The sequence below is a fragment of the Labrus bergylta genome, chromosome 13, assembly GCF_963930695.1.
Source record: "Labrus bergylta chromosome 13, fLabBer1.1, whole genome shotgun sequence".
NCBI lineage: Eukaryota > Metazoa > Chordata > Actinopteri > Labriformes > Labridae > Labrus > Labrus bergylta.
This window is the reverse complement of record NC_089207.1, coordinates 23468081-23482615: the sequence shown is the minus strand read 5'-3', so window position 1 is coordinate 23482615 and position 14535 is coordinate 23468081. Positions and strand designations below refer to the sequence as shown.

General features: G+C 41.3%; 1 protein-coding gene across 4 annotated transcripts in view; it reads left to right on the top strand.

The window, feature by feature from the left end:
- Window positions 1-14535, top strand: part of epha3 (eph receptor A3) — a 97841-nt gene that overhangs the window by 16561 nt on the left and 66745 nt on the right. The gene's annotated exons all lie outside the window — the stretch shown is intronic.

Genomic DNA, 14535 nt, shown 5'->3' with positions numbered 1-14535 from the left:
CCATGTATCTTGTTTGAAGTACTTGGGGATAAAGGCAAAGTTTGCCAAGGCTACAAAGAGTGCAAAGTGTGTGATAAGAAGACTGTCCCACTTCATATCAGTCAGTCCACAACGTTTAAGACCCAACCTTTGAGTGTTCATGTATGTATGGATTCTATACGTCTGAAGTCTTCAAAATAACCCCAGAATCCCAAAGTGTTGGTGGATAGTTGTTCATGTCTTTTTCCATGTATGTGTGTGATGTGTTGTCCAGATCTATGAGCTCCAGGGAGCAACGTGAAGTAGTTCAATAGTAATCCTCTCTGTGACACATCATTAGCTATGGGAAGATCTTACCCAGAGTAACAGGGATGGGACTGATAACACAGAAGAAAGGAATGGGCTGTAGTGGATGGTGGATCATGGAAAAGTTGTGGTGATGGTTGTGGGTGTTGGTGGAGTCATGAGTGGGTAGACAGTGGAGTTTGAAGATACTTGATCTTACCCCAAAGCCTGTCGTCGCCTTCTAGGAGATTGCAAAAAATCTTAAAGTATGTCTGGCTGCCTTTTAATTTCAGACTGTCTGTGACATCATCATACCACATGTTTACCAGGGGGTCTGGTTTGAGTTGCCGCCAGTTGGATATTAGAAGTAATCAAATTGTCACAATGATAGAAGTCAGTAAAGCTTCTTCTTGCTTCTGCTGAACTGGACTGGTATATGAAACATGTGAAACACGCTTTACTTAAAAGTTTGCAAGTAGACACAACTTCCCTTTGAACGTTACTCTTCATTTCACTATACGATACTAAACTCCCTGTATGAAGTTGAACTGTAAATAGTTATGAAACGGACTGAGCCTCAATCTGAAACTGTTAGAATTAACTTTGTGTCAGAGGTTGAATGTGTCAATAAATCATCTCAGTACATACTGCCCCAGTCCAGTTAAAAGTTATTATGTGGTTATTGTCATGTATCATTTTTTTCTTTATAATGGTTGTAAATATGTTATCTACGATAATTTGGCAAACATCAATTTTCAATGGGCAGGATTCTTCAGTGGGCTAGTGTAACAATTTTCATCATTGACAGATGCAGTACTTCATCAGTGTGACTCTGCTACACTTTTTTTGCATCTGTACAGCAGCTGCTGCCGTTTTGGTGGAAAGTCTGCTTTACATAAAAATCATACGCAACAGCACATGGCATATTTAAACACAAAGGTATATAATGTAAAATAACAATAGAGAGGGTGTACACCTGCTTTTTTATGGCCCACTGGTTAATGTTTCTGTATGTTTTGTTTGACCAGAGAAAACTGCTCACAGTGGCTTGGTCACTGCATGGGCCATGAAACTCCACCTTTCTTTTGTTGAGGCTGGTTTCTTCCACCCATGTCAATTTTGATGTGTCTCTCTTTTCTCAGTTTTAAGTGAGCTCCTCACATTGCTTAGGAAGCATCCATTTGAAGGCAGCCGCCTCTGCACTGCGGCTGTTCCACAAAGTCTTTAAAGCTAAAACAGTGGTGAAAGTAAAAAGGGAACTCCAGTCTGTCTGCAGCATTCTGACTTATTGTAGCTGGTCCTAAACACTCACCATGTTCATCAACTCTGCCCTCTCTTGAGCCCTGCGCAGTGTTAATTAAAGATCAAAGGCAGTCTCCTAGGTCAAGCCCCTGCTGTCAGGGCCAAGGGGAGCTCTTTTTTCGGGGGCAGTTTGACTCCAAACCAGCCTGTCTTACTGTCCAGATGCTGGGAGAAACTTTGTGGCAGCTGTCAGTTGGAATCCTTATTCAAAGAAAATGTAAACATGGCACAGAGAACTGTGGAATAGCAGACAGCGACAACCAAATACATTACAGTACTATGCGATACAAATTTGCTTGTTCACAATTTGATGCCAATTCATTGTGGAACTTTTTTTTTCTTTCCAGAAAAAGGGGCTTTGAGGATCTTACAGGATATAAGATTCACATTTACTAAAAAGTTTCCAAAGTCTGCATGCTGTTTTGAAATGTGTTCTTAAGGGTATTAGCTGATTAAAAAAGAAAACACTGATGCAATTCAATTTTTAGTACAAAAGAATCCATGATCCACGAATGCCGTTCCCAAAAAAATGTAAAGGCCAAAAGTTGTCGATGCAAGAATGCGACATTATGTGGACAAATGGCCATCCCCCTGTGCCCCCTTCCTACCACCCTCCTGTCACTTCCTGTCTCCCTGTGAATTGTGTGAATGTTTGGATGTATTCGACAATCTCTTATTGGTTTCAGAGAGGACTAATGGACTCTAATAAGGTCTTATGTTACCGCGGAGTCGGACAGCTGCACCAACAGGGCTCCCCCCCACTGCCCCCCGCGTGTAGCCGCCGTTGGCCCCCAGCGCGCAGCTCGCTCCTCAGGCCTTCTGTGTTAACAGATAGATGAGTGCATGAGGTTAGGTCGCCGCACGGACAGATAGAGAAAAAGATGAAAACATATTTACATTGCTGTAGCCAGATTCAACAGAGTGAAACAGATGTCTAAACCACAATTTCTCAAGCACTCACATATCACAGACCTAGAAATGGGGCCCCTGAATTCCCTTGGACACATGTTATACATACAGACAGAGTTTGGTTGTTGTGGACATATTTCCATATATTGCTTGTATTAAATAATCCAGTATATTAGTTTAACCAAGCACAGAACTGCAATATTCACATTGTCTGGCAGCAGCAGCTAGCTGGACTTTAGACCGAAAACGAGGTGTTTGGATTAAATGTTGTTGGCTTTGACTGTTAGCTCTGAGTCATGAGGATGGAGCACCTTCGCTGAATATTTCATGCTTTGTTTTCTTTGACCGAATGCCTTGATGCGGCATCTTCCGATTACCTAAGCCTCTGCTCAATGTGTGTGTGTGTAGGAGAGGAAGAGAGACAGAGTGTGAGAGCAGTTGCCGTTGTTTATACAGCCTCCAAAGTGTGTTTAAGGGCTTTAATAGAATACACTGTTGTATAAGACTGTCATTATCTTGCCTGGCTGTGTGTGTGTTCACGTCTATAGGCAAAGATATTTGTCAAAGCGAGGATGTTTTTTCAGTGGCGCCTTCGAAAGAACACACGACTTCTGTCTGGCTTTGGCGATGGGACACTAATGTGTGTGTGTGTGTGTGTGTGTGTGTGTGTGTGTGTGTGTGTGTGTGTGTGTGTGTGTGTGTGTGTGTGTGTGAGCTGCATGCTATTGAGGATGTATTTGTGTGTTGGCTGATGGCTGTAATGGGTAATCACACATTTCCCGGGATGTAGTGACTGCTGTGAGCCTATTTTGATATTTCATCATCCAGATCCGAGGAGAAAAGATGTTATCGGATCTGTTTGTCAGGGAGTAAAACGTGGTGAGCGGGCGGAGTTTTTCAAGACTGTATACCAGGTGAATGCACGCGTCAGTCATCGTCAGGATTACTGTATGTTTTTGCGAGCAGGCTTTGGCCTTTCCACAGAGAATGTGAGGCCAGATCTAATCTCGCTGTAAGCTGCTCTTTCATCTGTCATTAGAACAGACTGGAGCAGGTGAACTAACTCCTATCTAGCATCAGTGTGAAATTCCTGCAACCCTAATTTGATCCTAAAACAGCAAACGGATGTGTGTCTGTCGAGTTAGGGTTAGTGTTAGTGTGTGTGTGTGTGTGTGTGTGTGTGTGTGTGTGTGTGTGTGTGTGTGTGTGTGTGTGTTGCAAATGCAAGCAGCTGTTCATGCTGCACGTAGACTAGAGACGCAGGTTTACATTCTTACTGGATTTATCAAGACACTCAATCCTCAAAGTTGCCAGCTCCATAATGCTTATTATAATTACACACAGAGTTAATCTGACACAGAGACACATAGACTCAGGCCTGCTTATGCTGGAGTTGATGTTTTGGCAAATATTATATATGTTACAAGTGGAAGTAGAGAAAAAAAAAAAAAGCCTTAAGGCACTATGAAGTCATGCTTTCTCATCTTTTTAAAATAGGTCTGTCCTCTCAGGATTGATGTTCTAAAGTTAGTTGGTTTTATAGACTGCAGTAATCTCATCACTTCAAAAAAAAAGAAGGGCCTCTTCTTCCTCCATGTTTACATCCTCTCCTTTCTGCCCCGTCTCTCCGCTTCCCCCAGTGGCCGATCATCTGGGCCGGCGGTTCAAAGCTTACAGTCCATCTCCTGTCGAATGTTTTAAATCACTCTCCACCCTCGCGCTTAAGTGATTTAGCTGCTGCCCTTGTGCGCAGACATGCTTGGCTTTCAAGCAGACACATTATACATCTTTCAATGACTCGGTCACGCAAAGCCTACATCAAACCCTGACCAGCGGAATACACAAGCTCAGGTCTCTGAAATGATTCTGCAATCCATTTTAGTGTTTGATTTTTCTGAACGCTGAATTCAACAATGACTCAACAATGAGGTTTATGCAAAATGGTAGAGATCCAATGTGGCTGATGGAGAAACTTGTTTAGTATTTCGCTTGCAAAAAAAAAATCCAGTCACACTACAAAGAAGTGGTCAAACAGCAGAGCTAAAATACCAGGTAATATTCAAGTAGACACAAGTAAACACAAGTAGTGTTTCTGTTAGATTTGTGCATTATCTCCCCCCCTAATGATTCACTTTCTGTTTATTACAAAATCAATTGCTACAGGATCTAATTAAACCTTCAGTGGCATTTGACCTCTGTGTATTTTAGAATGTTTTAAAGGCTTTATCCTGTTCTTACTCTAAGTATTTTCATTGAAACGAATGCAAATACACTATATATTTTACGTTCTTCTAGAGAAACGTTTTGATAAAAAACTTGTTCGACCAATTCATATGAGCAGAGGAGATCCGGCGTCCTAAATTTCAAAAGCTATCTATTGCCCTCTTATTTTTCTCATCACCAACATCGTTGTTTTGGATTGTGTCTCTTGTATATTTTTTCGAGCAGTCTGTTGAGGCTGAGTGCTGTGAATCCATGGAGCTATTGGCTCTCCTCTGGTCCCTTGGAAGGACTCTGTTTGTTTCAGTTGGCGATTATATAACGGCGAGGCTCTCCACAAGAACAGATCAGTTTTATACAGACACATACATGCACACACGCACGCACGCACGCACGCACGCACGCACACACACACACACACACACACACACACAACAGTCCCTTATGACAATCATCTTCTATCTTCTCCTTATTTTTGCATGTACTGTCTGTGGGTTTCTCTTTGCATGCATCTCTATGTTTTAGCCTACACTTTTCTAGTCCACTGAGTCCTCAAAGTCATTGTTCTTGCCTCCAGAAGCACACTGCTACACATCACACAGACACACACGTCTAGCAGAGTACAACAATAGCCTGTTTCTGATCCTGGATAAGGAGCACCTCTACACATATGTTCATATAATTCAGCCACACATGTTCAAGCTAATCCAGTCGATCACATCAGAGGATGCATGTCCTGTGTGTTCGGGTGATTGAAATGAGTTACTGTACTCAGCTCTGCTCCGACACTGGTGCTTCATTGCATTGGTCTCCTCCTCTCCTGTCACAAGGGTTTAGCGTGGAGGCCTTTTCTGCTGCAGCCATTTGGCTGTGTGCTGCCTGGCATGATTCCTTTTTGGAACTGAAAAAGAAAGTGAAGAAAGGGACAAGGCATTTATTATGTGATCCAAGGAGCAAGGCCTTTAATAATTGTGTTAACAACCAACATGTGAAATTCACTGTATGTAAAAATAAGCCGAGCATTTTCACCCATTCCTGCAAGCAGAGAACTTAAACAGTCACATTAACAGTTCTTATTAGTCGAATATATTGCCAAAGTGAGCGTGCAGAGGTGTGCACGCCGCCATGTCCTGCTGTGTTTAGAAACGCATTCTATTAACCTCAAAGTGAATGCATTTCTACTGTTTCCAACAATGGCTGAGAAGAGAGAGAGTGAAGAGAGAGCGGCTAAGAGACAGACATAATGAGTGTAGCATTAATTACAGACACCATCCAGCTGTTGTCCAAAGACAGGAATTACTTTCTAAGTGAGCAAACACAGATGATGCTGTATATGTTCATATACAATAGGCTGTATAAACACCACTCTGTGTTAGTCTCTTTGTTTATAATACATTAAAGTAATGCATTAGACAGAGAAAAGCCCCATTCATATTCCAGTCAATGCTTTGCATGCTGGGTAAAAGACTGTAGGAGTGTGTGTCTGTTTGTGTCTCTGTCCTCTTAAATCAAACTTTGATCTCTTTGTGAGCTTATGTAGTATACTGATGTAGTGTGTGTGTGTGTGTGTGTGTGTGTGTGTGTGTGTGTGTGTGTGTGTGTGTGTGTGTGTGTGTGTGTGTGTGCCAAGGTGAGTGTGTTTCTGGCACGCAGGGCCAAGACGGGAAGCCAGAGCCAAAGATTCAGGAGAAGTTTTATTCATTCGGGGTGTTATTGCCTGTTTGCTTTTCTCTTTACGGGCCTTGCAGAACAGGCCCGGGGTGGCGGGTAAGTCCGTCACCCTTTGGTGCCTTGGTGCTGTTATAGGACTTCAAAGCAGTTGGTAACCACAGGCTCAGGAATTCAACTCAACACATGCAGACAAATACACACTGAGGCACACACATACAGAACCAGACCCAGAACGAACGTGGACGGATAGATAGATGGGCTGTTTATTTGTTAGAGAGACCCCTATTGGTCGGCAGGACCACTTCACTGTAGTCCATCTTTGTATTTTGTGAGTGTGGGTTTTGAGTGTGCACTGTACAAAGATACATGGTTTGCATACAGTTTGTATATTGGCAAAAAAAAAAGAAGATAATAAAATACACATCTGTATGAGGATATGTGTTTTCTGTGCATTTCCACACACACAGACAAAAGGTGTGGCTAACACCGGTGAACGATCATTGCGGGACTGACATTACTCGTGAGTGTGTGTGCGTAAGTGGACAGGCAAGGACAGAGGGATGAACACTGCAGGAAATGTCCTGTTTGACAGACACGGTGGATGTTTGGATACACATGTAATGTAACAGGGGAGGGACATGGGGGAGTGGAACAGGGGAGTCACTCCATCATTCCTGATAGATGAGAGGGAGCAAGCTGGAGAAGGGGGGGGGGGAGACGGGTGGTGGTGGTTGGGGTGAAGGCAAGAGCGAAAGAAAGCAAGCTGTCACTGGGATACAGACCCCCGCTGAACACTCTTTGGCACAGAATGCTTGTTTTGTGATTTGTGACTTTGCCGCTATCAATTCAACGTCCACAGAGGCCGACATGCTCGCTTCTTTATTTTTTTTCCCCCTTCATCTTTATGCCACTAATCTTCTTCCTACAAGCATTGCTCTCAAATGTTCGAGTATGCTGGCTGAAAAATATATTTTCCATCACATCTGGAAGACAGACAGGTTCCAAGAACAAAAAAAAAAAACTACAAGTGATAAACAAACATTTCTGATGAAAGAAGGATTTATGTCATAATTATGTTGGTTGTATTCCTGTGTTTTTTTACAACTATTCTGCATAAAAACAGAACATGAAACATTAGAAACTGCTTTTGAATAATTGATAATAGGAACAACATTTGTGGTGCGAACGTTCTGTACCTTCATCACTTTTTTTTTTTTTTTATCTGTTATAATTACTTCGAGAGACTCTGATCTACAGCACAATCAGCAGCTCATTTGCATTTAACCTTTTTCTCCTTACTTTCCATTAGCACTTTCCACTCCTACTATCAGTGTTCCACATCACAGCTCTATCTTTTTATCATGTGCACAGCTTTGATGCCCACCTTCAGCAGGACTAGATGACCGAACGATGCAAATCACAGGGCCACAGGATACAGTAATAAACTGTAAAATAAACGACGATAATACTTTTAAAGCTTTTACACATAATATAAAAAACTACTTGAAGTGAAAAGATATTCAACAGAAGCTTTTTTGACCATTTTTGATGCATCTCTGCAAACCATGCATGTAAAGGTTCTTATGGTAAGCTGGTCATGCGTGATGTCTGCTGTCCTCTGTGCTGAAGATGTGTTGGTGCCCTCAGCCGCAACCTCACCCATGTCAAAGAGCTTCGGCTGTCAAGTGTCTCACTTATCCAAACACGTCCTGTACGCTTGTATAGTGACAGTGAGAGTGGTTGTCAGAGGCTTTACAGCTGCAATGCGTTCAGCGAAGAGAGGCCTCAGAGTGTCATTTCAGTTTCAAACCGAAGCGTCACCGCATAAATGTCTGTCTTCCAGCAGCTGTCTGATCATGCTGTGCTGCTACATCACAGATGCAGGCATAACAACCTTTCCATTTCAACAAACACTGCACTCTAATGACAGCCAGGCAAAGACAGAGATGTCTGTTTTCACACTTTGGAGAGTCGGGGGCACAGCATGGAAATGTGCTGGTAATTTTTGTACCGAGGCTTCGCTAGTTATGATGTAGACAGTAACCACTGATGTAGTGACACGTAAGAGTTGCTTCAACATAAACGCCAGTCAGCTCCAGTGTTTTCTGAGGGGGAAAAAAACAAACATATGGAGGAAAAATGATGAGCAGAGGGGGGGAAGGCGTGCAGCAATTGCCTAAAATTTGGAATCAAACCAGGTCTGCTGCTACAGGAGTAAGTCAATATAGATAGAAGCTAAACCAGGTGATGTTTCAGGCCCGTTTTAAGCTACCTCTCTCCATCCCACTTTTTGGGCCCGTCCAGTTGTGACAGATGGTTGTTTACCAATGAGTCTGGTCCTGTTCAATTCTGCCTGTTAAAAATAAGTTTTTCCTTCAGAGAGTGCACACACGGGTTTCTCAAAATAAAATGAAAAAACGAGTGAGTACAGTCTAGACCTGCTTTTTGCTGGGATTTGGCAATTCAAAGAGTCTAATTGATGTATCCATCTGTGAGATTTTCATTGTCTGCATTGCAACGCCGACATTTACTAACGCCAATTATGAGGCGCATAAATACAACAGAATCAAGCCAAAGCAGTCCATCAGCATTTGAAGACTGCGTTTCCCTTATTTTCTCTTAACAAACATGAAGAACATTTTGGCCACACTAAGGCACCACAGATGGTTTTGACCAGCTTGTAGCCCACTAATGCAGCCAAGTGTGGAAAAGATCCTAAAAGCGTTCAAAAAATGACTATGGTATAGGAATGTCTACTGTGTGTGCTTTCAACCTTTTTGCACATCAGTTTTTACAAAAAATATCTTTGTACATATGCGTCTTCGGTTTTAGAACGCTTCTGATACTTCAGAATTATAAAAAAGGAAGTATGCTTTCATCTTGTCTAACTGTTTAATAGTTGACCCTCAGCTATCTTGGTACTTTTGAATGTGTTTTATTCTTCTTACCTGCGCCTGATTGTGTTGTTGACCTTGCCATGGTGACCTCTGTGTTTTTCTTGTTTGTGTCTTCCATCTTAATCAAGTCAGCAGGAAGATATTCTTTAGAGCTCCTCCAGGATCTGTGCATGCGTGTGTGTGTGTGTGTGTGTGTGTGTGTGTGTGAGAGAGAAAGAGAGAATAAGTGCAAGACATAAGTGTGGGAGACATATCTGTCAATATATACAGGTCATTAGTAAACCAGAAGTGAGCAGAGGTGAGGAAAGGAAGACAAAGTGCTTACCGCAGCAGGAGACGCTTCTCACACACACACTAACACACACACACATACTGACTGTTCTATGCATACATTTAGCCTGCCAAACCAATCCTTCATCGGCCAGTACACATCAGGACATGAATTTCCAGACATCCAAAATGGATTTCTTTCTGTTATGACACAGCCTTGGGATGATATGGCTGTCTGTCAACAATCTTTCTCCTCTTGACCAGAAATAGGCTGAAATGGATCAAAGGAAACCGTTTGGAATAAAGTTCTTAAAATCATGCTTTTTCAAGGGTTGGAATGAAAGGCTGTGAAAAGGCTGCTCTCAAGCTTTCAGGTCCAGTTACAGGTCCTAAGGTTGTCTATATTCCTTTGCACTCTGTTCATGCACACTCTGCCTGAGCTCCCCGAGGTGTCCTGTCAGGAACACTCTGGCAGTGTGGGGTAATAGAGCGGTTCCATTGATATTTATTTAATTCAGTGAAGTAAGTAAATTGGGATAAAAGCTGTAGTGCATAACTTTTTTCACCTCATCTGTTAGTTAGAGCAATTACACAAAACTGTTGATGTACAGTATGCTCATAAAGTTTGGTCTCAAGTTAGGCTGCTAGCCCCTTTAAAAAAAAAAAATCAATATTAATGTAAGGGAAGGGGAACAAGGAAAGTCATGGAGTGATCAGATGAGATAATTAGCCCCACCAAGATTTATTCTGCTGCAGAAAAGTTTACTTCTAGTGAAACTTTGTTTCAAGACTTTTTTTTTTATAGTCCAATGGCTGTTGTTCGTGCTCACAGTTCAGTTGATCTTTTGTTTCATTTTTGAATGCTTAGTTTCTTTTCTGTATGGACACAAACCTTGTCATTTCTTAAGAGAGACCCGCACCAACTGATGCAGCCATATTGTGAAGCACAATACAGAGATAATTAGTGACAGGCTCAATCAGCATTGTGTGAGCTTGTTTTGCAAAAGTTTGAATCTAACAGGTTTTTATCTATATGATGGCCAGGATGAATCTTATACCCATTCATTTGCAACACACACAAGAACTTTGACATGAATTAAGGTTGTCAGGAAGGTAAACTTAGCTGCTTACCTCAGGTTTGCTTCTTAGGGTTCAAAGTGATAGTTTAAGAACCAGTTTGTTGTTTTGCTATAGTGGGCATCCATTGTTCGGTTGAAGAAAAGTCTAGACAGTAAATATCTTTAAATGAGAGGTCAATTTATGTTTAGTTTTTGCTTTTTGTAGTGAACCCAGCTCCCAGTAAAAGCCTGAGCCTGTGGCTGTAAAAAATGACATTGTGGAGACAATATGATACGTATGGTTGCTGACTTTACTTTCAGTGGCAGAGCTCAATGTACAAAACTTTGGAATAAGATGTCACATTGGCAGATCCAAAACTCACTGAGGAACCTAAGTCAGAGCGAAGAGACTTTTATCTGGATTTCTACTTGGAGGCCCTGGAGAATACAAATGTATTTTTTTTTTTAAAAGACATACCAAATAAAGTCACATGTCTCAAGAGAACTTATTTCCCAGCTTGTGCCCCCGTGTAAGTGTCTTTATAAACTTGATCCATAGACTCCATGCATCCCTAACTCTTCTTACTGTAACATTTGATAGAGATGAAGGAAAAGGTCCCTGCACTCATTTATTGCATACTCTAGCCATCCCTATCCACCCGCAAGAAGCAGAGTGGTGACATTTTAGCTTGCAGCCATGGCGGTTGACTTAGAAATGGTGTCAGCTGGAATGACATGCCCTTTGGTGTGTACAAGTGTTTGTGTGAACTAGTGTGAGTGGAGGGGGTTGATTTGCGTGTTAGATATGCAACTACTGTTGTGTATGCATATGAGCGTGTGTCGGTTTGCGTGTGCTGATTAAGGTCGGTCAGGCCTCAGTGATCAGGCCTTTAGCTGTCCTTGCACTCAGAATGCCAAACACAACAGAGCATGCTCAGAGCATCCAACCATAGCGACTGCGCCGCGAGACCTCACCGGACAACCTTAAAGGTCTGCAGCTGTGTGGACGTCTATCTGTCTTTTCCCAATCCAGCTGTCTTTCCCCACTAATGATAGCTAGCAATTAACATAATAATCATTTGTATTCAATGAAGCAGTTTTTTTTAATCTCCTGATACGAATTTCCAACATCTCTAGAAAAATTAGAATGTGCACTGAATACAATGTCTTCCTCAAAATTAATTAACACATTTAATCTGAGACATTAATGTTGCTTTAGGGAAGTTTGCACACTTGAAATAATGTAATAAGTTTATATTGGAGTACACTGAAATATTCATATCCAGTAAAATACAATTTACACAAGCCCTTTCTACATTATGGGTCTACAACAACATCATCATTTGTAATGAAGATCCCCGATCACCTTTACACTTTTACATTGAATCTGCAACTGCTTAACACTGGTGTGTCATTGTGCAATTTTTACATTGAGTTAATCCGTAGCCGAAGAATGAGTCATGACGTACGAACAATAAGCGGAAGCGCAACATGCACAAACACTCACATGGAGACACATACTTAACACAGTTCCAACTTCCAGCTCTACATTTAAAGTGACACTGTTTCATCCTTGTTTCAACTGTTTTACTAACTTTGATTCCTGCTAGGAACCCCGCTATTACACCTCCATGCATTTCACCTTGTGGACAGAGGTGTCTTGAACTGGCAGTATACAAAGAGCTATAGATACGAGATATGATATGTCATGATATCAAGAAACCTGTGGAAAAATATGGTTGACAATAACTTGTACCAAAAAAAAATCACTTTTTATAACAAAATTAAAAATACACGTTTTGTCTTTTTTAAGTTAATATAATTTTTATAAATCTTTAAATCTGAAGTTAAAGGCATTGTGCATTGTTTCAATACTCTTAAGTTCTAATTTGTTTTCCCAGTTGAAATAAAGTTTTAACTTTATTAGGTACTTTTTTAAATAACATATTATGTTGTTTTACAGATTATGTACATGTTATTAAATAGTGAGCCTGCATTTGAAATCTGTTGCTACTTACGTTGATCTGATCTAAAGCATGATAAGGGACCCAGTGTTGAGATTTCAGTGCTCGATGCTAAAGTAAATGTTCTCTGTTATGTTTGGAGACCTCTGGGTCTCCATGGGGAAGTTAAAAATAATGGAGTAAAATAAAGTTGTAATGTTGGTGTTTAGCTTTTACAGATGGTACGTGATTTCAGTGAGTTACTGCTATGCTGTCCCCCCTCACTCTCTCAGTCCTTTAGCATTGGCATTCCCAAAACCACCGCTGTGTGTCAACAAGTGTCTGTGCTGCCAAGATGCCCCTGCCCTCAAACAAAAGGCCCCTCTTTCTGTCTTTGCCTAAGTCTTTCTTCCAGAAGTGGCTGGGATGAAGTGTCACTTATGTCGGGACAAAGGATCCAACCTTTAAAGGTTGAGGGATACTGCAGAGATGAGCAGTGACCTTTCTTACAGATTACACACTCACGCATACATTCCCTCACACACACACACACACACACACACACACACACACACACACACACACACACACACACACACACACACACAGACACACCGTAGACGCACAAATATGCATAGAAGGTTAGAAGCATTGTGAAGATGAGCAGAGAAGAATAGAAGACACCAGTGTCCAACAAGATTACTGTACTCATCATCTACAGATTTCCCACCTCCTCTTATTCATTTCCCTTCATCTCTCACTGTTCAAAAGGATGGACCCAGGCATTTGTCAAGGTGAAGGTAGCGTGGCCCACGCTTAGCGATACAACCAACCAATTTTTTCCATTTCTTCTGCTCCGCTGGTCTTTAGCTATTAAGTGTTCAGTTTCAACACCTGGAGGGGATGCCAAAGTGCAAAGCCTCAAGGAATGTTAGAGAAATCTCACTGATTAATGCAAGACCTTTGCACTGAATCCTTGCTTTGCAGATCAGAGCTAGATGGCTGCAAACAGCTTTATTGATGTAGCAGGGCCGATACTGGCCTTTTAGAGAAGTATGGAAATCATGTTTTTCCCTCCATCTCTTTCATGATGTGGTGTGTTCTATTTAATCACTATACAAAACAAACACTGGATTGGATTCTTTTTTTAATTTGATAACTTGCAGTTTGACAATTGATCGGATCACAGTACCCTTTCATAAATATAAGCAATCACAGTGCAAAAAATAAACACACATTTGTTTTTTCAATTTTGAGTCTGTGTTGGTTAAAGCATTTCAAAACTGTCAGACAACTTTTATGGTATAAATCAAACAATTGCAATAGATAAGAAATGTTTTCGGTAGATTTCAAAGGTTCTTGTGTATATTTGTGTGTTTGTGTGTGTGTGTGTGTGTGATGTTGGGTTAGTGATGACAGCTCAGTTTCAGGGGTAATAGAGGTGCATGCTATTGATGAGACCCCTGACTCTAATGAGCTTTAGCCAATTAATCCATCGATTTACATGTAAATGGCTCCTGAAAGGTTACTGGCTGTGGCTGCCATCTGCATGCACTTACCATGCTAATATCACGCTGAGTGACACATGCGCTGCCAACACACATGCAGAAATGAAGGGGTTGAGAGACAGGGGAGAGAGAGAGAGAGACATGACTGCTTGATCGCTGATAGGTTGCACTGAATCCTATTAACAGCGAAGAAAGGTGTTAATTACAGTGCTATACATTGACAGTGCGAGTGCACACCTTTTAATTATAAAGCAAACATCTTTCATCTAGTGTGTCAGTTCCTTCACACATCTCTGCACAACAGGGTTTCTTGATGTTTTTGTGTTCTTTTACTGTCATTCAATTATGATGATAAGAATTGGAGTGCGTTCCCCTGCTCATGCATGCCTTGCTGCTAATGCGTGGGATATAATAATGTGTGGGAAACTGCATTTAATCCAATTATATATGTTTTAACCCCATTGATTACTTCCCATGTGGGTTTTTAAAGCAT